Source organism: Protopterus annectens, chromosome 2.part2, assembly GCF_019279795.1.
Source record: "Protopterus annectens isolate FY-2018-M chromosome 2.part2, PAN1.0, whole genome shotgun sequence".
NCBI lineage: Eukaryota > Metazoa > Chordata > Ceratodontiformes > Protopteridae > Protopterus > Protopterus annectens.
The window spans coordinates 790749727-790775348 of record NC_056730.1 but is presented as its reverse complement, the minus strand read 5'-3'; positions in this window follow the sequence as shown (position 1 = coordinate 790775348).

Genomic DNA, 25622 nt, shown 5'->3' with positions numbered 1-25622 from the left:
CTTACCGATTAATCTGCAAATATAAAGAGCTGAGTATATTTTTGGGGGTTTTAAAGTTCGTACTGTTTATTGTTGCTTAGATCTTTTTTTGAAAGTGCCACCACCATTTTCTGCCATCTCTTCAGTTGGTATAACTGTATTTTACAGCTTGTGAGTTTTCTAACTGAAGGATCACTTTCTTAAAATTAAACCTGTTAGTAACAGCCTGCATTTAATTGCTGGAACCTGTGTTCTATCTGCAGATATACAGAGCTGAGTATATTTTTTGGTTTTAGAGTTTGTTGATTGTTGCTTTTATGTCTGTTGAAACTATTGACTCCCTGTTGTGAGGGACTGCTTTCCAATCTATCTGAAAATATATAGAGCTGAGCATGTTTTTTTGGTTTTAGAGTTTGTTAATTGTTGCTTAGATCTCTGTTGAAACTAATGTCTCCCTTCTCTGAAGGACTGCTTTCCAATCTATCTGAAATATACAGAGCGGAGTATATTTTTTGGTTTTAAAGTTTGCTAATTGATGCTTAGATCTCTGTTGAAACTATTGTCTCCCTGTTCTGAGAGACTGCTTTCCAATCTATCTGCAAAATATACGGAGCTGAGTATTTTTTTTTTGGTTTTAGAGTTTGTTAATTGTTGCTTAGATTTCTGTTGAAACTATGGTCTTCCTGTTCTGAGAGACTGCTTTCCAATCTGTTTGCAAATATACAGAGCTGAGTATTTTTTTGGTTTTAGAGTTTGATAATGGTTGCTTAGATCTCTGTTGGAACTATTGTCTCCCTGTTCTGAGAGACTGAGAGAGTATATTTTTTTAAGTATAGAGTTTGTTAATTGTTGCTTAGATCTCTGGTGAAACTATTGTCTCCCTTTTCCTTTCCAATCTCTCTGCAAATACACAGAGCTGAGTATATTTTTTTGGTTTTAGAGTTTGTACAGTTAATTGTTGCTAAGATCTCTGTTGAAACTGCCCCCCCCTACTTTCTGCCATGTCTTCAGTTGGTATAACTGCTTTTTACAGCTTGTGTGTTATCTAACTCAAGGATCACTTGCATAAAATTAGACCTGTTAGTAACAGCCTGCATTTAATTGCTGGAACCTGTATTCTGAGAGACTCCTTTCCAATCTATCTGCAAACATACAGAGCTGAGTATATATTTTTTGGTTTTAGAGTGTGTTAATTGTGCTTAGATCTCTGTTGAAACTATTGTCTCCCTGTTCTGAGAAATGCTTTCCACTCTATCTGCAAGTATACAGAGTTGAGTATATTTTTTTGGTTTTAGAATTTGTACTTTTAATTGTGCGTAGATCTCTGTTGAAACTGTTTTCCTCACTCCCCCATTCTACTTTTGCTGTGTCTTCAGTTGGTATAACTGTTTTTTACAGCTTGTGTGTTATCTAGCTCAAGGATCACTTGCATAAAATTAGACCTGTTAGTAACAACCTGCATTTATTTGCTGGAAACTGTGTTATGAGAGACTGCCTTCCAATCTATCCGCAAATATAGAGCTGAGTTTATTTTTTTTTGGTTTTAGAGTTTGTACTGTTGATTGTTGCTTAGATCTCTGTTGAAACTATTGTAACCCCCCCCCCCCCAATTTTATGCCGTGTTTTCAGTTGGTATAACTGTTTTTTACAGCTTGTGTTTTATCTAACTCAAGGATCACTTGCATAAACATAGACTGTTTGTAACAACCAGCATTTAATTTCTGGAACCTGTGTTCTGAGAGACTGCCTTATAATTTATCTAAAAATATACAGAGCACAGTATATTTTTTTAGTTTTTGAGTTTGGTAGTTGTAGCATAGATCACTATGGAAACTATATTCTCCCTGTTCTGAGTGACTGCTTTCCAATCTATCTGCAAATATACAGAGATGAGTATATTTTTTTGGTTATAGAGTTTGTTAATTGTTGCTTAGATCTCTGTTGAATCTATTGTCTCCCTGTTTTGAGAGACTGCTTTCCAATCTATCTGCAAATATACAGAGATGAGTATATATTTTTGGTTTTAGAGAATGTTAATTGTTGCTTAGATCTCTGTTGAAACTATTGTCTCCCTGTTCTGAGAGACTGCTTTCCAATCTATCTGCAAATGTACAGAGCTGAGTAAATTTTTTTGGTTTTAGAATTAGTATTGTTAATTGTTGCTTTGATCTCTCTTGAAACTGCCCCCCCCCCTATTTTATGCTGTGTCTTGAGTTGGTATAACTGTTTTTTACAGCTTATGTGTTATCTAACTCTAGGATCACTTGCATTAAATTAGACCTGTTACTAACAGCCTGTATTTAATTGATGGAACCTGGGTTCTGAGAGACTGTCTTCCAATCTATTTGCAATTATACAGAGCTGAGTATATTTTTTTGGTTTTAGAGTTTCTAAATTGATGCTTAGATCTCTGTTAAAACTATTGTAACCCTGTTCTGTGAGAATGCTTTCCAATCTATTTGGAAATATACAGAGCTGAGTATATTTCTTGGATTTAGAATGTGTTAATTGTTGCTTAGATCTCTGTTGAAACTATTGTCTCCCTGTTCTTAGAGACTGCTTTCCAGTCTATCTGCAAATATAGAGATCTGATTATATATTTTTTTGTTTTAGAGTTTGTACTTTTAATTGTTGCGAAGATCTCCCCTACACTTTCGGCTCGGTCTTCACTTGGTATAAATGCTTTTTACAGCTTGTGTGTTATCTAACTCAAGGATCACTAGCATAAAATAAAACCTCTTAGTTAAAGCCTGCATTTAAATTCTGGAACCTGTGTTCAGAGAGGCTGCCTTCCAATCTATCTTCAAATATACAGAGCTGAATATATTTTTCTGGTTTTAGAGTTTGTTGTTTGTTGCTTAGATCTCTGTTGAAACTATTGCACCTGTTCTGAAAGACTGCTTACCAATTAATCTGCAAATATACAGAGCTAAGTATATTTTTGGGGGTTTTAGAGTTTGTACTGTTTATTGTTGCTTAGATCTTTTTTTGAAAGTGCCCACTCCCCATTTTCTGCTGTCTCTTCATTTGGTATAACTTTTTTTACAGCTTATGTGTTTTCTAACTCAAGGATCACTTGCATAAAATTAGACCTGTTAGTAACAGCCTGTATTTAATTGCTGGACCCTGTGTTCTGAGAGACTGCCTTCCAATCTACCTGCAAATATACAGAGCTGAGTATATTTTTTGGTTTTAGAGTTTGTTAATTGTTGTTTTGATCTCTGTTAAAACTATTGACTCCATGTTGTGAGATACTGCTTTCCAATCTATCTGCAAATATACAGAGCTGAGCATATTTTTTTGGTTTTAGAGTTTGTTAATTGTTGGTTAGATCTCTGTTGAAATTATTGTCTCCCTGTTCTGAGAGACTGTTTTGCAATCTAGTTGCAAATATACTGGGCTAAATATATGTTTTTGGTTTTAGAGTTTGTACTGTTAATTGTTGCTTAGTTTTCTGTTGAAACTGTTATCCCCACCCCCCACCCCTATTTTCTGCCATGTCTTCAGTTGGTATAACTGTCTTTTACAACTTGTGTGTTATCTAACTCAATGTTCACTTAGAAAAAATTGGCCCTATTAGTAACAGCCAGCATTTAATTGTTGTAACCTACGTTCTGAGAGACTGCCTTCCAATCTATCTGCAAATATACAGAGCTGAGCATATTTTTTTGGTTTTAGAGTTTGAAAATTGTTGTTAGATCTCGGTTGAAACTGTTGTCTCCCTGTTCTGAAAGACTGCTTTCCAATATAACTGCAAATATACAGAGCTGAATATATTTTTTGGTTTTAGAGTTTCTTAATTGTTGGTTAGATCTCAGTTGAAACTATTGACTCCCTGTTCTGAATGACTGCTTTCCAATCTATTTGCAAATATACAGAGCTGATTATATTTTTTTGGTTTTAGAGTTTGTTAATTGTTGCTTTTATTTCTGTTGAAATGATTGTCTTCCTCTTCTCAGAGACAACTTTCCAATCTATCTACAAATATACAGAGTTGAGTATTCTTTTTTTTGGTTTTAGAGTTTGTGCTGTTAATTGTTGCTTAGATCTCTGTAGAATGACCCCCCCCCTTTATTTTTTGCCGTGTCTTCAGTTGGTATAACTGTCTTTTACAGCTTGTGTGTTATCTAATTCAAGGATCACTTGCATAAAGTTAGGCCAATTAGTAACAGCATGCATTGAATTGCTGGAACCTGTGTTCTGAGAGATTACCTTCCAATCTATCTGCAAATAAACAGAGCTGAGTATATTTTTTTGGTTTTAGAGTTTGTTAATTGTTGCTTAGATCTCTGCTGAAACTATTCTCTCCCTGTTCTGAGAGACTGCTTTTTAATCTGTCTGCAAATATACAGAACTGAGTATATTTTTTTGGTTTTAGAGTTTATTAATTGTTGCTTAGATCTATGTTGAAACTATTCTCTCCCTGTTTTGAGAGACTGCTTTCCAGTCTGTCTGCAAATGTATAGCACTGAGTATATTTTTTGGTTTTAGAGTTTGTACTGTTAATTGTTGATTAGATCTCTGTTGAAACTGCCCCCCCCCATTTTCTGCTGTGCCTTGAGTTGGTATAACAGCTTATGTGTTATCTAACTCAAGGATCATTTGCATTAAAATAGACCTGTTACTAAAAGCCTGCATTTAATTGATGGAACCTGGGTTATGAGAGACTGCCTTCCAATCTATTTGCAATTATACAGAGCTGAGTATATATTTTTTTGGTTTTAGAGTTTGTTAATTGTTGCTTAGATCTCTGTTGAAACTATTGTCTCCCTGTTCTGAGAGACTGCTTTCCAGTCTATCTGCAAACATACAGAGCTGAGTATATATTTTTTGTTTTGGAGTTTGTAAATTTTGCTTAGATCTCTGTTGAAAGTAGTGTAACCCTGTTCTGAGAGCCTGCTTTCCAATCTATCCGCAAATATAAAGATCTGAGTATATTTTTTTTGGATTTAGGGTTTGTTAATTGTTGCCTAGGTCCATGTTGAAACTATTGTCTCCCTGTTCTGAGAGACTGATTTCCAGCCTATCTGCAAATATAGAGAGCTGATTATATATATTTTTTTGTTTTAGAGTTTGTACTGTTAATTGTTGATAAGATCTCTGTTGAAACTTTCTCCCCCCACTTTTGGCCATGTCTTCACTTTTTATAACTGCTTTTTACAGCTTGCGTGTTATCTAACTCAGGGATCACTTGTATAAAATAAAACCTGTTAGTAAAAGCCTGCATTTATATTCTGGAACTTGTGTTCAGAGAGGCAGCCGTCCAATCTATCTTCAAATATACAGAGCTGAGTATATCTTTTGGGTTTTAGAATCTGTTAATTGTTGGTAAGATCTCTGTTGAAACTATTGTCTCCCTGTTCTGAGAGACTGTTTCCAATCTATATGCAAACATACTGAGCTGAGTATATTTTTTTGGTTTTAGAGTTTGTTAATTGTTGCTTAGATCTCTGTTGAAACTATTGCTACCTGTTATGAAAGACTGCTTATCGATTAATCAGCAAATATAAAGAGCTGAGTATATTTTATGGGGTTTTAAAGTTTGTTAATTGTTGCTTAGATATCTGTTGAAATTATTGTCTCCCAGGTCTGAGGGACTGCTTTCCAATCTGTCTGAAATATACACAGCGGCGTATATATCTTTTTGTTTTAAAGTTTTTTTAATTGATGCTTAGATCTCTTCTGAAAATATTGTCTCCCTGTTCTGAGAGACTGCTTTCCAATCTATTTGCAAATATATGGAGCTGAGTAGTTTTTTTTTGGTTTTAGAGTTTGTAAATTGTTGCTTAGATCTCTGTTGAAACTATAGTTTTCCTGTTCTGAGAGTCCGCTTTCCAATCTATCTGCAAATATATGGAGCTGAGTATTTTTTTTGGTTTTAGAGTTTGCAAATTGTGGCTTAGATCTCTGTTGAAACTATTGTCTCCCTGTTCTGAGAGACTGCTTTCCAATCTATCTGCAAATCTGCAGAGATGAGTAGATTTTTTTTGTTTTAGAGTTTGTGCTGTTAATTGTTGCTTAAATCTCTGTTGAAACTGTCCCACCCTATGTTCTGCTGTGTGTTCAGGCTGTATAACTGTTTTTTACAGCTTGTGTTTTATCTAACTCAAGGATCACTTGTGTTACATTAGACCTGTTACTAACAGCCTGCATTTAATTGATGGAACCTGAGTTCTGAGAGACTGCCTTCCAATCTATTTGCAATTTTACAGAGCTGAGTATATTTTTTATGTTTTAGAGTTTGTTAATTGTTGCTTAGATCTCTGTTGAAACTAATGTCTCCCTGTTTTGAGAGACTGCTTTCCAATCTATCTGCAAATATACAGGGATGAGTGTATTTTTTTGGTTTTAGAGTTTGTACTGTTAATTGCTGCTTAGATCTCTGTTTAAACACTCCCCCCTATTTTCTGCTGTGTCTTGAGTTGGTATAACTGTTTTTTGCAGCTTGTGTGTTATCTAACTCAAGGATCACTTGCATTAAATTAGACCTGTTACTAACAGCCTGCATTTAATTGATGGAACCTGGGTTCTGTGAGACTGCCTTCCTACCTATTTGCAATTATGCAGAGGTGAGTATATTTTTTTTAGTTTTATAGTTTGTTAATTGTTGCTTAGATCTCTGTTGACACTATTTTCTCCCTGTTTTGAGAGACTGCTTTCCAATCTATCTGCAAATATACAGAGCTGACTATATTTTTTGTTTTTTTGAGTTTGTTAGTTGTTGCTTAGTTCTCTTGTGAAACTATTGTCTCCATGTTCTGAGAGGCTGCTTTCCAGTCTATCTGCAAATATACAGAGCTGATTATATTTTTTGGTTTTAGAGTTTGTACTGTTATTTGTTGCTAATATCTCTGTTGAAACTGCCCCCCCCTACTTTCTGCCATGTCTTCACTTGGTATAACTGCTTTTTACAGCTTGTGTGTTATCTAACTCAAGGATCACTAGCATAAAATAAAACCTCTTAGTAAAAGCCTGCATTTAAGCTCTGGAACCTGTGTTCAGAGAGACTGTCATCCAATCTATCTTCAAATATACAGAGCTGAGTATATTTTTTTGGTTTTAGAGTTTGTTAATTGCTGCTTAGTTCTCTGTTGAAACTATTGTCTCCCTGTTCTGAATGAAATGCTTTCCAATCAGTCTGCAAATATACAGAGCTGAGTATATATTTTTTTTGGTTTTAGAGTTTGTCTTGTTAATTGTTACTTAGATCTCTTTTGAAACTGCCCCCCTCATTTTCTGCCATGTCTTCAGTTGCCTAACTGTTTTTTCAGCTTGTGTGTTACCTAACTCAGTGATCACATGCATAAAATTAGACAGGTTAGTAACAGCCTGCATATAATTGCTGGATTCTGTGTTCTGAGAAACTGCCTTCAAATCTATTTACAAATATACAGAGCTGAGTATATTTTTTGGTTTTAGAGTTTGTTAATTGTTGGTTAGATCTCTGTTGAAATTATTGTCTCCCTGTTCTGAGACACTGCTTTCTATTCTACCTGGAAATATACAGAGCTGAGTATATTTTTTGGTTTTAGAGTTTTACTGTGAATTGTTGCTTAGATTTCTGTTGAAACTGCCCCCTCCCCCTATTTTCTGATGTGTCTTTAGTTGGTATAACTGTATTTTTTCAGCTTGTGTGTTATCTTACTCTAAGATCAGATACATAAAGTTAGACATGTTAGTAACAACCTGCATTTTATTGCTGGAACCTGTGTTCTGAGAGACTGCCTTCCAATCTACCTGCAAATATACAGAGCCGAGTATACTTTTTTGGTTTTAGAGTTTTTTTAGTTGATCCTTAGATATCTATTCAAACTATTGTCTCCATGTTCTGAGAGACTGCTTTCCAATCTATCTGTAAATGTACAGAGCTGAGTATATATTTTTTGGTTTTAGAGTTTGTTAATTGTTGCTTAGATCTCTTTTGAGCCTATTATCTCCCTGTTCTGAGAGACTACCTTCCAATCTTTCTGCAAATATACAGAGCTGAGTATATTTTTTTGGTTTTAGAGTTTGTCAGTTGTTGCTTATATCTCTGCTAAAACTATTTTCTCCCTGATCGGAGAGACTGCTTTCCAATCTATCTGCAAATATACAGAACTGAGTATATATATATTTTTTTATTTTAGAGTTTGTTACTTGTTGCTTAGATCTCATTTGAAACTTTTGTCTACCTATTCTGAGAGACTGCTTTCCAATCTATCAGCAAATATACAGAGCTGAGTATATATTTTTGGTTTTAGAGTTTTTACTTGATTCTTAGATCTCTATTGAAGCTATTGGCTCCCTGTTCTGAGAGACTGCTTTCCAATCTATCTGCAAATATTCAGAGCTGAGTATATTTTTTTGGTTTTAGAGTTTGTTAATTCTTGCTTAGATCTCTGCTGAATCTATTTTCTCCCAGTTCTGAGAGACTGCTTTCCAATCTATCTGCAAATATACAGAGTTGAGTATATATATTTTTTGGTTTTACTGTTAGCTAATTGTTGCTTATATCTATTTTAAAACCATTGTCTCCCTGTTCTGAGAGACTGCTTTCCAATCTATCTGCAAATATATAGAGCTGAGTATATTTTTCTGGTTTTAAAGATTAATTGTGGTTTAGATCTCTTTTGAAACCATTGTCTCCCTGTTCGAAGAAACTGCTTTCCAATCTATCTGCAAATATAAAGAGCTGAGTATATATATTTTTTGTTTTAGAGTTTGTACTGTTAATTGTTGCTTAGATCTCTGTTGAAACTGTCCACCCCCTATTTTCTAACATTTCTACAGTTGGTATAACTCTTTTTTCTAGCTTGTGGGTTATCTAACTCAAAGATCACATGCATAAAATTAGACTTGTTAGTAACAGCGTGCATTTAATTGCTGGAACATGTGTTCTGAGATATTGCCTTACAATCTATCTGCAAATATACAGAGCTGAGTATATATTTTTTTGGTTTAGAGTTTTATAATTGATGCTTAAATCTCTATTGAAACTATTGTTGGCCTGTTCTGAGAGACTGCTTTCCAAGCTATCTGCAAATATTCAGAGCTGAGTATATTTTATTTGGTTTGAGAGTTTGTTAATTGTTGCCTAGATCTCTTTTGAAACTATTGTCTCCCTGTTCTGAGAGACTGCTTTCCAATCTACCTGCAAATATACTGAACTGAGTTTATTTATTGGTTTTAGAGTTTGTACTGTTAAATGTTGCTTAGATCTCTGTTGAAACTGTTTTCCCGATCCGCACCCTATTTTCTACGGTGTCTTCAGTTGGTATAACTGTTTTTTACAGCTTGTGTGTTATTTAAATCAAGGATCACTTGCATTAAATTAGACCTATTAGTAACAGCCTGCATTTAATTGCTGGAACCTGTGTTCTGATAGACTGCCTTCCAATCTATTTGGAAATATACAGAGCTGAGTATATTTGTTTTGTTTTAGATTAGAGTTTGCTAGTTGTTGCTTAGATCTCTGTTGAAACTATTGTCTCTGTGTTTTGACAGACTGCTTTCCTATCTATCTGCAAATACACAGAGCTGAATATATTTTATTGGTTTTAGAGTTTGTTAATTGCTGCTTAGATCGTTGTTGAATCTATTCTCTCCCTGTTCTGAGTGACTGCTTTCCAATCTATATGCAAATATTCAGGGCTGAGTATATTTTTTTGGTTTTAGAGTTTGTACTGTTAGTATCTCTGTTGAAACTGCCCCCCCCCCTATTTTCTGCCATGTCTACTGTTGGTATAACTGTTTTTTACAGCTTGTGTGTTATCTAACTCAAGGATCACTTGCATAACGTTAGACCAGTTAGTAATAACCTGCATTTAATTGCTGTTACCTGTGTTCTGATAGACCGCCTTCCAATCTATCTGGAAATATACAGAGCTGAGTGTATTTTTTTGGTTTTAGAGTTTTACTGTTAATTGTTGCTTAGATTTCTGTTGAAAGTGCACCGCCCCCTTCCATTTTTTGATGTGTCTTTAGTTGGTATAACTGCTTTTTTCAGCTTGTGTGTTATCTTAATCTAGGATCTCATACATAAACTTAGACCTGTTAGTAACAACCTGCATTTAATTGCTGGAACCTGTGTTCTGAGAGACTGCCTTCCAATCTACCTGCAAATATACAGAGCTGAGTTTATTGTTTTTTGGTTTAGAATTTGTTAATTGTTGCTTAGATCTCTGTTGAAACAGTTGTCTCCCTGTACTGAGAGACTGATTTCCATCTTATCTGCAAATATACAGAGCTATTATTTTATGTTTTTAGAGCTTTTACTGTTAATTGTTGCTTAGATCTCTTTTGAAACTGCCCCACCCCCATTTTCTGATGTGTCTTCAGTTGGTATAACTGTTTTTTACAGCTTGTGTGTTATCTTACTCAAAGCTCACATGCATAAAATTTGACCTGTTAGTAACAACCTGCATTTAATTGCTGAAACCTGTGTTCTGCAAGAAAGCCTTCCAATCTATCTGCAAATATACCGAGCTGAGTATATATTTTTGGTTTTAGAGTTTTAATTGATTCTTAGATCTCTATTGAAACTATTGTCTCCCTGTTCTGAGAGACTGCTTTCCACTCTATCTGCAAATATACAGAGCTGAGTATATATATATTTTTTAAAGTTTGGTACATCTTGCTTAGATCTCTGCTGAAACTATTTTCTCCCAGTTCTGAGAGATTGCTTTCCAATCTATCTGCAAATATACAGAGCTGAGTATATATTTTTGGTTTTAGAGTTTGTTAATTACTGCTTAGATCTGTGTTATAACTATTGTCTCCCTGTTCTGAGAGACTGCCTTCCAATCTATCTGCAAATATACAGAGCTGAGTATATTTTTTTGGTTTTAGAGTTTGTTATTTGTTGCTTAGATCTCTGCTGAAACCATTTTCTCCCTGTTCTGATAGACTGCTTTCCAATCTATCTGCAAATATACAGAGCTGAGCATATTTTTTGGTTTTAGAGTTTGTTAATTGTTGCTTAGATCACTGTTGTAAGTATTGTCTCTCTGTTCTGAGAGACTTCTTTCCAGTCCATCTGCAAATATAATGAGCTGAGTATATTTTATTGCTTGTAGAGGTTGTTAATTGTTGCTTAGATCTCTGTTGAAACTATTGTCTCCCTGTTCTGAGAGACTGCTTCACAATCTATCTGCAAATATACAGAGTTGAGTACATTTTTTGGTTTTAGAGTTTGTACTGTTAATTATTGCTTAGATCTCTGTTGAAACTGTTTTCCCCACCCCCTGTCCTATTTTCTGCCATATCTTCAATTTGCAGAACTGTTTTTTACAACTTGTATTTTATCCACATCTAGGATCACTTGCATAAAATTAGAGCTGTTAGTAACAGCCTTCATTTAATTGCTGAAACCTGTGTTCTGAGAGACTGCCTTCCAATCTACCTTCAAATATTCAGAGCTGAGTATATATTTTTTTGGTTTTAGTGTTTGTTAATTGTTTCTTAGATCTCTTTTAAAACAATTGTCTCCCTGTTCGGAGAGACTGCTTTCCAATCTATCTGCAAACATACAGAGCTGAGTATATTTTTCTGGTTTTAGAGATTGTTAATTGTTGCTTAGTTCTCTGTTGAAACCATTGTCTCTCTGTTCGGAGAGACTGCTCTCTAATCTGTCTGCAAATATACAGAGCTGAGTATATATTTTTTTTGGTTTTAGAGTTTGTACTGTTAATTGTTGCTTAGATCTCTGTTGAATCTCGCCCCCCCCCCCCTATTTTGTGCCATGTCTACAGTTGGTAAAACTGTTTTTTACAGCTTGTGTGTTATTTAACTCAAAGATCACATGCATAAAATTAGACCTGTTAGTAACAGCATGCATTTAATTGCTGGAACCTGTGTTCTGAGATATTGCCTTCCAATCTATATGCAAATATACAGAGCTGAGTATATTTTTCGGTTTTAGAGTTTTTTAATTGTTGCTTAGATCTCTTTTAAAACTATTGTCTGCCTGTTCTGAGAGACTGTTTTTCAATCTATCTGCAAATATACAGAGCTGAGTATATATATATTTTTTATTTTAGAGTTTGTTACTTGTTGCTTAGATCTCATTTGAAACTTTTGTCTTCCTATTCTGAGAGACTACTTTCCAATCTATCAGCAAATATACAGAGCTGAGTATATATTTTTGGTTTTAGTTTTTAATTGATTCTTAGATCTCTATTGAAGCTATTGGCTCCCTGTTCTGAGAGACTGCTTTCCAATCTATCTGCAAATATTCAGAGCTGAATATATTTTTTTGGTTTTAGAGTTTGTTAATTCTTGCTTAGATCTCTGCTGAATCTATTTTCTTCCAGTTCTGAGAGACTGCTTTCCAATCTTTCTGCAAATATACAGAGCTGAGTATATATTTTTTGGTTTTACTGTTTGCTAATTGTTGCTTAGATCTATTTTAAAACTATTGTCTCCCTGTTCTGAGAGACTGCTTTCCAATCTATCTGCAAATATATAGAGCTGAGTATATTTTTCTAGTTTTAGAGATTAATTGTGGTTTAGATCTCTTTTGAAACCATTGTCTCCCTGTTCGAAGAAACTGCTTTCCAATCTATCTGCAAATATATAGAGATGAGTATATTTTTTGGTTTTAGAGTTTGTACTGTTAATTGTTGCTTAGATCTCTGTTGAAACTGTCCACCCCCTATTTTCTGCCATTTCTACAGTTGGTATAACTGTTTTTTCCAGCTTGTGGGTTATCTAACTCAAAGATCACATGCATAAAATTAGACTTTGTTAGTAACAGCGTGCATTTAATTGCTGGAACCTGTGTTCTGAGATATTGCTTTCCAATCTATCTGCAAATATACAGAGCTGAGTATATATTTTTGCTTTTAGAGTTTTTTAATTGTTGCTTAGATCTCTTTTTTTAAACTATTGTCTGCCTGTTCTGAGAGACTGCTTTCCAATCTACCTGCAAACATACTGAGCTGAGTTTATTTTTTTTGGTTTTAGAGATTGTACTGTTAAATGTTGCTTAGATATCTGTTGAAACTGTTCTCCCGACCCCTCTCTATTTTCTACAGTGTCTTCAGTTGGTATAACTGTTTTTTACAGCTTGTGCATTATCTAACTCAAGGATCACTTACATTAAATTAGACCTATTAGTAGCAGCCTGCATTTCATTGCTGGAACCTGGGTTCTGATAGACAGCCTTCCACTCTATTTGCAAATATACATAGCTCAGTATATTTGTTTTGTTTTAGAGTTTGTTAGTTGTTGCTTAGATCTTTGTTTAAACTATTGTCTCTGTGTTTTGAGAGACTGCTTTCCTATCTATCTGCAAATACACAGAGCTGAATATATTTTATTGGTTTTAGAGTTTGTTAATTGCTGCTTAGATCACTGTTGAATCTATTCTCTCCCTGTTCTGAGGGACTGCTTTCCAATCTATATGCAAATATTCAAGGCTGAGTATATATTTTTTGGTTTTAGAGTTTGTACTGTTAATTATTGCTTAGATCTCTGTTGAAACTGCCCCCCCCCATTTTTTTATGTGTCTTCAGTTGGTATAACTGTTTTTTACAGCTTGTGTGTTATTTTACTCAAAGATCACGTGCATAAAGTTAGACCAGTTAGTAATAACCTGCATTTAATTGCTGTTACCTGTGTTCTGATAGACTGCCTTCAAATCTGAGATACTGCTTTCCAAGCTATCTGCAAATATTCAGAGCTGCGTATATTTTTTTCATTTTAGAGTTTAATTGTTGCCTAGATCTCTTTTGAAACTATTGTCTCCTTGTTCTGAGAGACTGCTTTCCAATCTACCTGAGAATATACTGAGCTAAGTTTATTTTTTTTGTTTTAGAGTTTGTACTGTTAAATGTTGCTTAAATCTCTGTTGAAACTGTTTTTCCGACACCTACCCTATTTTCTACAGTGTCTTCTGTTGGTATAACTGTTTTTTATTGCTTGTGTGTTATCTAACTCAAGAATCACTAGCATTATATTAGACCTATTAGTAACAGCCTGCATTTATTTGCTGGAACTTAGGTTCTGATAGACTGCCTTCCAATCTATTTGCAAATATACAGAGTTGAGTATATTTGTTTTGTTTTAGATTTATATGCAAATATTCGGGGCTGAGTATATTTTTTGATTTTAGAGTTTGTACTGTTAATTGTTGCTTAGATCTCTGTTGAAACTGTCCCCCCTATTTTCTGCCATGTCTACAGCTGGTATAACTATTTTTTCCAGCTTGTGTGAAATCTAACTCAAAGAACACATGCATAAACTTAGACCTCTTAGTATCAGCCTGCATTTAATTGCTGGAACCTGTGTTCTGTGATACTGCCTTCCAATCTATCTGCAAATATTCAGAGCTGAGTATATATTTTTGTTTTAGAGTTTTTTAATTGATGTTTAGATCTCTATTGAAACTGTCTCCCTGTTCTGAGAGACTGCTTTCCAATCTATCTACAAATATACAGAGCTGAGTATATTTTTTTAGTTTTACAGTTTGTTAATTGTTGCTTAGATCTCTGTTGTAACTATTGTATCTCTGTTCTGAGAGACTGCCTTCCAGTCTATCTGCAAATATACAGGTCTGAGTATATTTGTTTGGTTTTAGAATTTGTTATTTCGTGCTTAGACCTATGTTGAAACTATTGTCTCCCTGTTCTGAGAGATTTCTTTCCAATCCATCTGCAAATATAATGAGCTGAGTATATTTTATTGCTTGTAGAGTTTGTTAATTGTTACTTAGATCTCTGTTGAAACTATTGTCTCTCTGTTCTGAGAGACTGCTTCATAATCTATCTGCAAATATACATAGGTGAGTACATTTTTTGGTGTTAGAGTTTGTACTGTTAATTATTGCTTAGATCTCTGTTGAAACTATTTCCTCTCCCCCCTGCCCTATTTTTTGCCATATCATCAAATGGTATAAGTTTGTTAGTTGTTGCTTAGATCTCTGTTGAAACTATTGTCTCTGTGTTTTGAGAGACAGCTTTCCTATCTGTCTGCAAATACACAGAGCTGAATATATTTTATTGGTTTTAGAGTTTGTTTATTGCTGCTTAGATCACTGTTGAATGTATTGTCTCCCTGTTCTGAAGGACTGCTTTCCAATCTATATGCAAATATTCAGGGCTGAGCATATATTTTTTTGTTTTTGAGTTTGTACTGTTAATTATTGCTTAGATCTCTGTTGAAACTGCCCCCCCCCCATTTTTTTATGTGTCTTCAGTTGGTATAACTGTTTTTTACAGCTTGTGTGTTATTTTACTCAAAGATCACGTGCATAAAGTTAGACCAGTTAGTAATAACCTGCATTTAATTGCTATTACCTGTGTTCTGAGAGACTGCCTTCAAATCTATCTGCAAATATACAGAGCTGAGTATATTTTCTTGGTTTAGAATTTGTTAATTGTTGGTTAGATCTCTGTTGAAACTATTGTCTCCCTGTTCTGAGAGACTTCTTTCCATCTTATCTGCAAATATAAAGAGCTGAGTATTTTTTTTTTTGGTTTTAGAGTTTTTACTGTTAATTGTTGCTTTGAACTCCTTTGAAACTGCCCCCCCCCCCCTATTTTTTGATGTGTCTTCAGTTGGTATAACTGTTTTTTACAGCTTGTGTGTTATTTTACTCAAAGATCATGTGCATAAAATTTGACCTGTTAGTAACAACCTGCATTTTATTGCTGGAACCTGTGTTCTACGAGACTGCCTTCCAATCTATCTGCAAATATACAGAGCTGAGTATATATTTTTGGTTTTAGAGTTTTTAATTGATTCTTAGATCTCTATTGAAACTATTGTCTCCCTGTTCTGAGAGACTGCTTTTTAATCTATCTGTAAATATACAGAGATGAGTATATTTTTTTGGTTTAAGAGTTTGTTATTTGTTGCTTATATCTCTGCTGAAACCATTTTCTCCCTGTTCTGAAAGATTGCTTACCAATCTATTTATAAATATACAGAGCTGATTATTATTTTTTTTTTTTTTTGGTTTTAGAGTTGTTTAATTGTTGCTTTGATCTCTGTTGAAACTATTGTCTCAATGTTCTGTGACACTGCTTTCTAATCTATCTGGAAATATATAGAGCTGAGTGTATTTTTTGGCTTTAGAGTTTTACTGTTAATTGTTGCTTAGATTTCTGTTGAAACTACACCCCCTTCAATTTTTTGATGTGTCTTTAGTTCGTATAACTGTTTTTTTCAGGTTGTGTGTTATCTTAATCTAGGATCCCATACATAAAATTAGACCTGTTTGTAACAACCTGCATTTAATTGCTGGAACCTGTGTTCTGAGAGACTGCCTTCCAATCTACCTGCAAATATACAGAGCTGAGTATATTGTTTTTTGATTTAGAATTTGTTAATGGTTGCTTAGATCTCTGTTGAAACTGTTGTCTCCCTGTTCTGAGAGACTGCTTTCCATCTTATCTGCAAATGTACAGAGCTATTTTTTTTTTTATTTTAGAGCTTTTACTGTTAATGGTTGTTTAGATCTCTTTTGAAACTGCCCCACCCCCATTTTCTGATGTGTCTTCAGTTGGTATAACTGTTTTTTACAGCTTGTGTGTTATCTTACTCAAAGATCACATGCATAAAATTTGACCTGTTAGTAACAACCTGCATTTAATTGCTGAAACCTGTGTTCTGCGAGACTGCCTTCCAATCTATCTGCAAATATACAGAGCTGAGTATATATTTTTGGTTTTAGAGTTTTTAATTGATTTTTAGATCTCTATTGAAACTATTGTCTCCCTGTTCTGAGAGACTGCTTTCCAATCTATCTGCAAATATACAGACCTGAGTATATATTTTTGGTTTTAAAGTTTGTTAATTCTTGCTTAGATCTCTGCTGAAAATATTTTCTCCCAGTTCAGAGAGACTGCTTTCCAATCTATCTGCAAATATACAGAGCTGAGTATATTTTTTTGGTTTTAGAGTTTGTTAATTATTGCTTAGATCTCTGTTGTGACTATTGTCTCCCTGTTCTGAGAAATTGCCTTCCAATCTATCTGCAAATATACAGAGCTGAGTATATTTTTTTGGATTTAGAGTTTGTTATTTGTTGCTTAGATCTCTGCTGAAACCATTTTCTCCCTTTTCTGAGAGACTGCTTTCCAATCTATCTGCAAATATACAGAGCTGAGTATATATTTTTTGGTTTTTAGAGTTTGTTAATTGTTGCTTAGATCTCTGTTAAACTATTTTCTCCCTGTTCTGAGAGACTGATTTCCAATCTATCTGCTAATATAGAGAGCTGAGTTTTTTTTTTTTTTTTTTGGTTTTAGAGGTTAATTGTTGGTTAGATCTCTGCTGAAACTATTGTCTCCCTGTTCTGACAGATTGCTTTCCAATCTATTTACAAATATACAGAGCTGATTTTTTTTTGGTTTTAGAGTTGTTTAATTGTTGCTTTTATCTCTTTTGAAACTATTGTCTCCCTTTTCTGAGACACTGCTTTCTAGTCTATCTGGAAATATACAGAGCTAAGTATATTTTTTGGTTTTAGAGTTGTACTGTGAATTGTTTGTTAGATTTCTGTTGAAACTGCTCCCCCCCCCCATTTTCTGAAGTGTCTTTAGTTGGTATAACTGTTTTTTTCAGCTTGTGTGTTATCTTACTCTAAGATCAGATACATAAAATTAGACATGTTAGTAACAACCTGCATTTTGTTGCTGGAACCTGGGTTCTGAGAGACTGCCTTCCAATCTACCTGCAAATATACAGAGCTGAGTATATTTTTTGGTTTTAGAGTTTTTTAATTGATGCTTAGATATCAATTGAAACTATTGTCTCCCTGTTCTGAGAGACTGCTTCCAATCTTTCTGCAAACATACAGAGCTGAGTATATTTTTCTGGTTTTAGTGATTGTTAATTGTTGCTTAGTTCTCTATTGAAACCATTGTCTCCCTGTTCGGAGAGACTGTTTTCCAATCTGTCTGCAAATATACAGAGCTGAGTATTTTTTTTGGTTTTAGAGTTTGTACTGTTAATTGTTGTTTAGATCTCTGTAGAAACTGTGCCCCCCTATTTTCTGACATGTCTACAGTTGGTATAACTGTTTTTTACAGCTTGTGTGTTATTTAACTCAAAGATCACATGCATAAAATTAGACCTTTTAGTATCAGCATGCATTTAATTGCTGGAACCTGTGTTCTGAGATATTGCCTTCCAATCTTTCTGCAAATATACAGAGCTGAGTATATTTTTCGGTTTTAGAGTTTTTTAATTGATGCTTAAATCTCTATTAAAACTATTGTCTGCCTGTTCTGAGAGACTGCATTCCAATCTATCTCCAAATATACAGAGCTGAGCATATTTTTTTTTTGCTTTTAGAGTTTGTTAATTGTTGCTTAGATCTCTTTTGAAACTATTGTCTCCCTTTTCATAAAGACTGCTTTCCAATCTACCTGCAAATATATTGAGCTGAGTTTATTTTTTTTTGGTTTTAGAGTTTGTACTGTTAAATGTTGCTTAGATATCTGTGGATACTGTTTTCCCTACCCCTCTCTATTTTCTATAGTTTCTTCAGTTGGTATAACTGTTTTTTAAATCTTTTGCATTATCTAACTCAAGGATCACTTGCATTAAATTAGACCTATTAGTAACAGCCTGCATTTAATTCCTGGAACCTGGGTTCTGATTGACAGCCTTCCAATCTATTTGCAAATATACATAGCTGATGATATTTGTTTTGTTTTAGAATTTGTTAGTTGTTTCTTAGATCTCTGTTGAAACTATTGTCTCTGTGTTTTGAGAGACTGCTTTCTGTCTATCTGCAAATACACAGAGCTGAATATATTTTATTGGTTTTAGAGTTTGTTAATTGCTGCTTAGATCGCTGTTGATTCTATTGTCTCCCTGTTCTGAGGGACTGCTTTCCAATCTATATGCAAATATTCAGGGCTGAGTATATTTTTTGGTTTTAGAGTTTGCACTGTTATTTATTGCTTAGATCTGTGTTGAAACTGCCCCCCCCCATTTTCTGCCATGTCTAGAGTTGGTATAACTGTTTTTTACAGCTTATGTGTTATCTAACTCAAGGATCACTTGCTTAAAGTTAGACCAGTTAGTAATAACCTGCATTTAATTGCTGTTACCTGTGTTCTGATAGACTGCCTTCAAATCTATCTGCAAATATACAGAGCTGAGTATATTTTCTTGGTTTAGAATTTGTTAATTGTTGCTTAGATCTCTGTTGAAACTATTGTCTCCCTGTTCTGAGAGACTACTTTCTATCTTATCTGGAAATATACAAAGCTGAGTATTTTTTTTTTGGTTTTAGAGTTTTAACTGTTAATTGTTGCTTAGAATTCTTTTGAAACTACCCCCCCCCATTTTTTGATGTGTCTTCAGTTGGTATAACTGTTTTTTACAGCTTGTGTGTTATTTAACTCAAAGATCACTTGCATAAAATTAGACCTGTTAGTAACAGCATGCATTTAATTGCTGGAACCTGTGTTCTGAGATATTGCCTTCCAATCTTTCTGCAAATATACAGAGCTGAGTATATTTTTTGGTTTTAGAGTTTTTTAATTGATGCTTAAATCTCTATTAAAACTATTGTCTGCCTGTTCTGAGAGACTGCTTTCCAATCTATCTGCAAATATACAGAGCTGAGTATATTTTTTTGGTTATAGAGTTTGTTAATTGTTGCTTAGATCTCTGCTGAAACTATTTTCTCCCTGTTCTGAGAGACTGCGTTCCAATCTATCTGGAAAAATACAGAGCTGAGTATATTTTTTGGTTTTAGATTTTGTTAATTGTTGCTTAGATCTCCGTTGTAACTATTGTATCTCTGTTCTGAGAGACTGCCTTCCAATCTATCTGCAAATATACAGATCTGAGTATATTTGTTTGGTTTTAGAATTTGTTATTTCTTGCTTAGATCTATGTTGAAACTATTGTCTCCCTGTTCTGAGAGATTTCTTTCCAATCCATCTGCAAATATAATGAGCTGAGTATATTTTATTGCTTGTAGAGTTTGTTAATTGTTACTAAGATCTCTGTTGAAACTATTGTCTCTCTGTTCTAAGAGACTGCTTCACAATCTATCTGCAAATATACAGAGGTGAGTACATTTTTGGTGTTAGAGTTTGTACTGTTAATTATTGCTTAGATCTCTGTTGAAACTATTTTCCCCACCCCCCTGCCCTATTTTTTGCCATATCTTCAATTGGTATAACTGTTTTTTACAGCTTGTATGTTATCCACCTCTAGGATCACTGGCATAAAATTAGAGCTGTTAGTAACAGCCTTCATTTAATTGCTGGAACCTGTGTTCTGAGAGACTGCCTTCCAATCTATCTGCAAATATACAGAGCTCAGTATATATTTTGTTAGTTTTAATGTTTGTAAATTGTTGCTTAGATTGCATTTAAAACTATTGTCTCCCTGTTCTGAGAGACTGCTTTCCAATTTATCTGCAAATATACAGAGCTGAGTATATTTTTCTGGTTTTAGAAATTGTTAATTGTTGCTTAGTTCTTTGTTGAAACTGCCCCACCCCCTATTTTCTGCCATGTCTACAGTTGGTATAACTGTTTTTTACAGCTTGTGTGTTATTTAACTCAAAGATCACATGCATAAAATTAGACCTGTTAGTAGCAGCATGCATTTAATTGCTGGAACCTGTGTTCTGAGATATTGCCTTCCAATCTGCAAATATACAGAGCTGAGTATATTTTTCGGTTTTAGAGTTTTTTACTTGTTGCTTAGATCTCTTTTAAAACTATTGTCTGCCTGTTCTGAGAAACTGCTTTCCAATCAATCTACAAATATACAGAGCTGAGTATATTTTTTTGTTTTAGAGATTGTTAATTGTTGCTTAGATCTCTTTTGAAACTATTGTCTCCCTGTTCTGAGAGACTGCTTTCCAATCTACCTGCAAATATACTGAGCTGAGTTTTTTTTTGGTTTTAGAGTTTGTACTGTTAAATGTTGCTTAGATATTTGTTGAAACTGTTTTCCCGACCCCCTCTCTATTTTCTACAGTGTCTTCAGTTTGTATAACTGTTTTTTACAGCTTGTGCATTATCTAACTCAAGGATCACTTACATTAAATTAGACCTATTAGTAACAGCCTGCATTTAATTGCTGGAACCTGGGTTCTGATAGACAGCCTTCCAATATATTTGTAAATATACATAGCTGAGTATATTTGTTTTGTTTTAGAGTTTGTTAGTTGTTGCTTAGATCTTTGTTGAAACTATTGCCTCTGCGTTTTGAGAGACTGCTTTCCTATCTATCTGCAAATACACAAAGCTGAATATATTTTATTGGTTTTAGAGTTTTTTTATTGCTGCTTAGATCGCTGTTGAATCTATTGTCTTCATGTTCTGAAGGACTGCTTTCCAATCTATATGCAAATATTCAGGGCTGAGCATATTTTTTTGGTTTTTGAGTTTGTACTGTTAATTATTGCTTAGATCTCTGTTGAAACTGCCCCCCCCCCCATTTTCTGCCATTGCTATTACCTGTGTTCTGAGAGACTGCCTTCAAATCTATCTGCAAATATACAGAGCTGAGTATATTTTCTTGGTTTAGAATTTGTTAATTGTTGCTTAGATCTCTGTTGAAACTATTGTCTCCCTGTTCTGAGAGACTGCTTTCCATCTTATCTGCAAATATACTGAGCTGAGTATTTTTTTTTGTTTTAGAGTTTTCACTGTTAATTGTTGCTTTGAACTCTTTTGAAACTGCCCCCCCCCTATTTTTGATGTGTCTTCAGTTGGTATAACTGTTTTTTACAGCTTGTGTGTTATTTTACTCAAAGATCATGTGCATAAAATTTGACCTGTTAGTAACAACCTGCATTTTATTGCTGGAACCTGTGTTCTACAAGACTGCCTTCCAATCTATCTGCAAATATACAGAGCTGAGTATATATTTTTGGTTTTAGAGTTTTTAATTGATTCTTAGATCTCTATTGAAACTATTGTCTCCCTGTTCTGAGAGACTGCTTTCCAATCTATCTGCAAATATACAGAGCTGAGTATATTTTTTTGGTTTTAGAGTTTGTTAATTGTTGCTTAGATCTCTGTTGTAACTATTGTCTCCCTATTCTGAGAGACTGCCTTCCAAACTGTCTGCAAATATACAGAGCTGAGTATATTTTTTTGGTTTTAGAGTTTATTTGTTGTTTAGATCTCTGCTGAAACCATTTTCTCCCTGTTCTGAGAGACTGCTTTCCAATCTATCTGCAAATATACAGAGCTGAGTATATATTTTTGGTTTTAGAGTTTGTTAATTGTTGCTTAGATCTCTGTTGAAACTATTTTCTCCCTTCTCTGAGAGACTGATTTCCAATCTATCTACAAATATACAGAGCTGAGTATATATTTTTTGGTTTTAGAGTGTGCTATTTGTTGCTTAGATCTCTGCTGAAACCATGTTCTCCCTGTTCTGAGAGAATGCTTTCCAATCTATCTGCAAATATACAGAGCCGAGTATATATTTTTTTGGTTTTAGAGTTTGCTATTTGTTGCTTAGATCTCTGCTGAAACCATTTTCTCCTTGTTCTGAAAGACTGCTTTCCAATCTATCTGCAAATATACAGAGCTGAGTATATTTTTTCTGGATTTAGAGTTCGTTAATTGTTGCTTAGATCTCTCTTCAAACTATTTTCTCCCTGTTCTGAGAGACTGCATTCCAATCTATCTGTGAATATAGAGAGCTGATTTTTTTTGGTTTTAGAGGTTAATTGTTGGTTAGATCTCTGTTGAAACTATTGTCTCCCTGTTCTGAGAGACTGCTTTCCATCATATCAGCAAATAAACAGAGTTGAGTATTTTTTTTTTTTTTGGTTTTAGAGTTTTTACTGTTAATTGTTGCTTTGAACTCTTTTGAAACTGCCCCCACCCCTATTTTTTGATGTGTCTTCAGTTGGTATAACTGTTTTTTACAGCATGTGTGTTATTTTACTCAAAGATCATGTGCATAAAATTTGACCTGTTAGTAGCAACATGCATTTTATTGCTGGAACCTGTTTTCTACGAGACTGTGTTCTACGAGAGTTTGTTAATTGTTGCTCAGATCTATGTTGTAACTATTGTCTCCCTATACTGAGAGACTGCCTTCCAATCTTTCTGCAAATATACAGAGCTGAGTATATTATTTTGGTTTTAGAGTTTGTTATTTGTTGCTTATATCTCTGCTGAAACCATTTTCTCCCTGTTCTGAGAGACTGGTTTCCAATCTATCTGCAAATATACAGAGCTGAGTATATTTTTTTGGTTTTAGAGTTTGTTAATTGTTGCTTAGATCTCTGTTGAAACTATTTTCTCCCTTTTCTGAGACACTGATTTCCAATCTTTCTGCAAACATACAGAGCTGAGTATATTTTTTTGGTTTTGGAGTGTGCTATTTGTTTCTTAGATCTCTGCTGAAACAATTTTCTCCCTGTTCTGAGAGAATGCTTTCCAATCTATCTGCAAATATACAGAGCCGAGTATATATTTTTTTTAGAGTTTATTTGTTGCTTAGATCTCTGCTGAAACCATTTTCTCCTTGTTCTGAAAGACTGCTTTCCAATCTATCTGCAAATATACAGAGCTGAGTATATTTTTCTGGATTTAGAGTTTGTTAATTGTTGCTTAGATCTCTCTTGAAACTATTTTCTCCCTGTTCTGAGAGACTGATTTCCAATCTATCTGCGAATATAGAGAGCTGATTTTTTTTTGGTTTTAGAGGTTAATTGTTGGTTAGATCTGTTTTGAAACTATTGTCTCCCTGTTCTGAAAGATTGCTTACCAATCTATTTATAAATATACAGAACTGATTATTATTTATTTTTTTTTTTGGTTTTAGAGTTGTTTAATTGTTGCTTTGATCTCTGTTGAAACTATTGTCTCCCTGTTCTGTGACACTGCTTTCTAATCTATCTGGAAATATACAGAGCTGAGTGTATTTTTTGGTTTTAGAGTTTTACTGTTAATTGTTGCTTAGATTTCTGTTGAAACTACACCCCCCTTCCATTTTTTGATGTGTCTTTAGTTCGTATAACTGTTTTTTTCAGGTTGTGTGTTATCTTAATCTAGGATCCCATACATAAAATTAGACCTGTTTGTAACAACCTGCATTTAATTGCTGGAACCTGTGTTCTGAGAGACTGCCTTCCAATCTAACTGCAAATATACAGAGCTGAGTATATTGTTTTTTTATTTAGAATTTGTTAATTGTTGCTTAGATCTCTGTTGAAACTGTTGTCTCCCTGTTCTGAGAGACTGCTTTCCGTCTTATCTGCAAATGTACAGAGCTATTTTTTTTGGTTTTAGAGCTTTTACTGTTAATGGTTGTTTAGATCTCTTTTGAAACTGCCCCACCCCCATTTTCTGATGTGTCTTCAGTTGGTATAACTGTTTTTTACAGCTTGTGTGTTATCTTACTCAAAGATCACATGCATAAAATTTGACCTGTTAGTAACAACCTGCATTTAATTGCTGAAACCTGTGTTCTGCGAGACTGCCTTCCAATCTATCTGCAAATATACATAGCTGAGTATATATTTTTGGTTTTAGAGTTTTTAATTGATTTTTAGATCTCTATTGAAACTATTGACTCCCTGTTCTGAGAGACTGCTTTCCAATCTATCTGCAAATATACAGACCTGAGTATATTTTTTGGTTTTAAAGTTTGTTAAATCTTGCTTAGATCTCTGCTGAAAATATTTTCTCCCAGTTCAGAGAGACTGCTTTCCAATCTATCTGCAAATATACAGAGCTGAGTATATTTTTTGGTTTTAGAGTTTGTTAATTATTGCTTAGATCTCTGTTGTGACTATTGTCTCCCTGTTCTGAGAAACTGCCTTCCAATCTATCTGCAAATATACAGAGCTGAGTATATTTTTTTGGATTTAGAGTTTGTTATTTGTTGCTTAGATCTTTGCTGAAACCATTTTCTCCCTGTTCCGAGAGACTGCTTTCCAATCTATCTGCAAATATACAGAGCTGAGTATAGTTTTTTTTTGGTTTTAGAGTTTGTTAATTGTTGCTTAGATCTCTGTTAAACTATTTTCTCCCTGTTCTGAGAGACTGATTTCCAATCTATCTCCTAATATAGAGAGCTGAGGGTTTTTTTTGGTTTTAGAGGTTAATTGTTGGTTAGATCTCTGCTGAAACTATTGTCTCCCTGTTCTGACAGATTGCTTTCCAATCTATTTACAAATATACAGAGCTGATTTTTTTTTTTTTGGTTTTAGAGTTGTTTAATTGTTGCTTTTATCTCTTTTGAAACTATTGTCTCCCTTTTCTGAGACACTGCTTTCTAGTCTATCTGGAAATATACAGAGCTAAGTATATTTTTTGGTTTTAGAGTTGTACTGTGAATTGTTTGTTAGATTTCTGTTGAAACTGCCCCCCCCCCATTTTCTGAAGTGTCTTTAGTTGGTATAACTGTTTTTTTCAGCTTGTGTGTTATCTTACTCTAAGATTAGATACATAAAATTAGACATGTTAGTAACAACCTGCATTTTGTTGCTGGAACCTGGGTTCTGAGAGACTGCCTTCCAATCTACCTGCAAATATACAGAGCTGAGTATATTTTTTGGTTTTAGAGTTTTTTAATTGATGCTTAGATATCAATTGAAACTATTGTCTCCCTGTTCTGAGAGACTGCTTCCAATCTTTCTGCAAACATACAGAGCTGAGTATATTTTTCTGGTTTTAGAGATTGTTAATTGTTGCTTAGTTCTCTATTGAAAC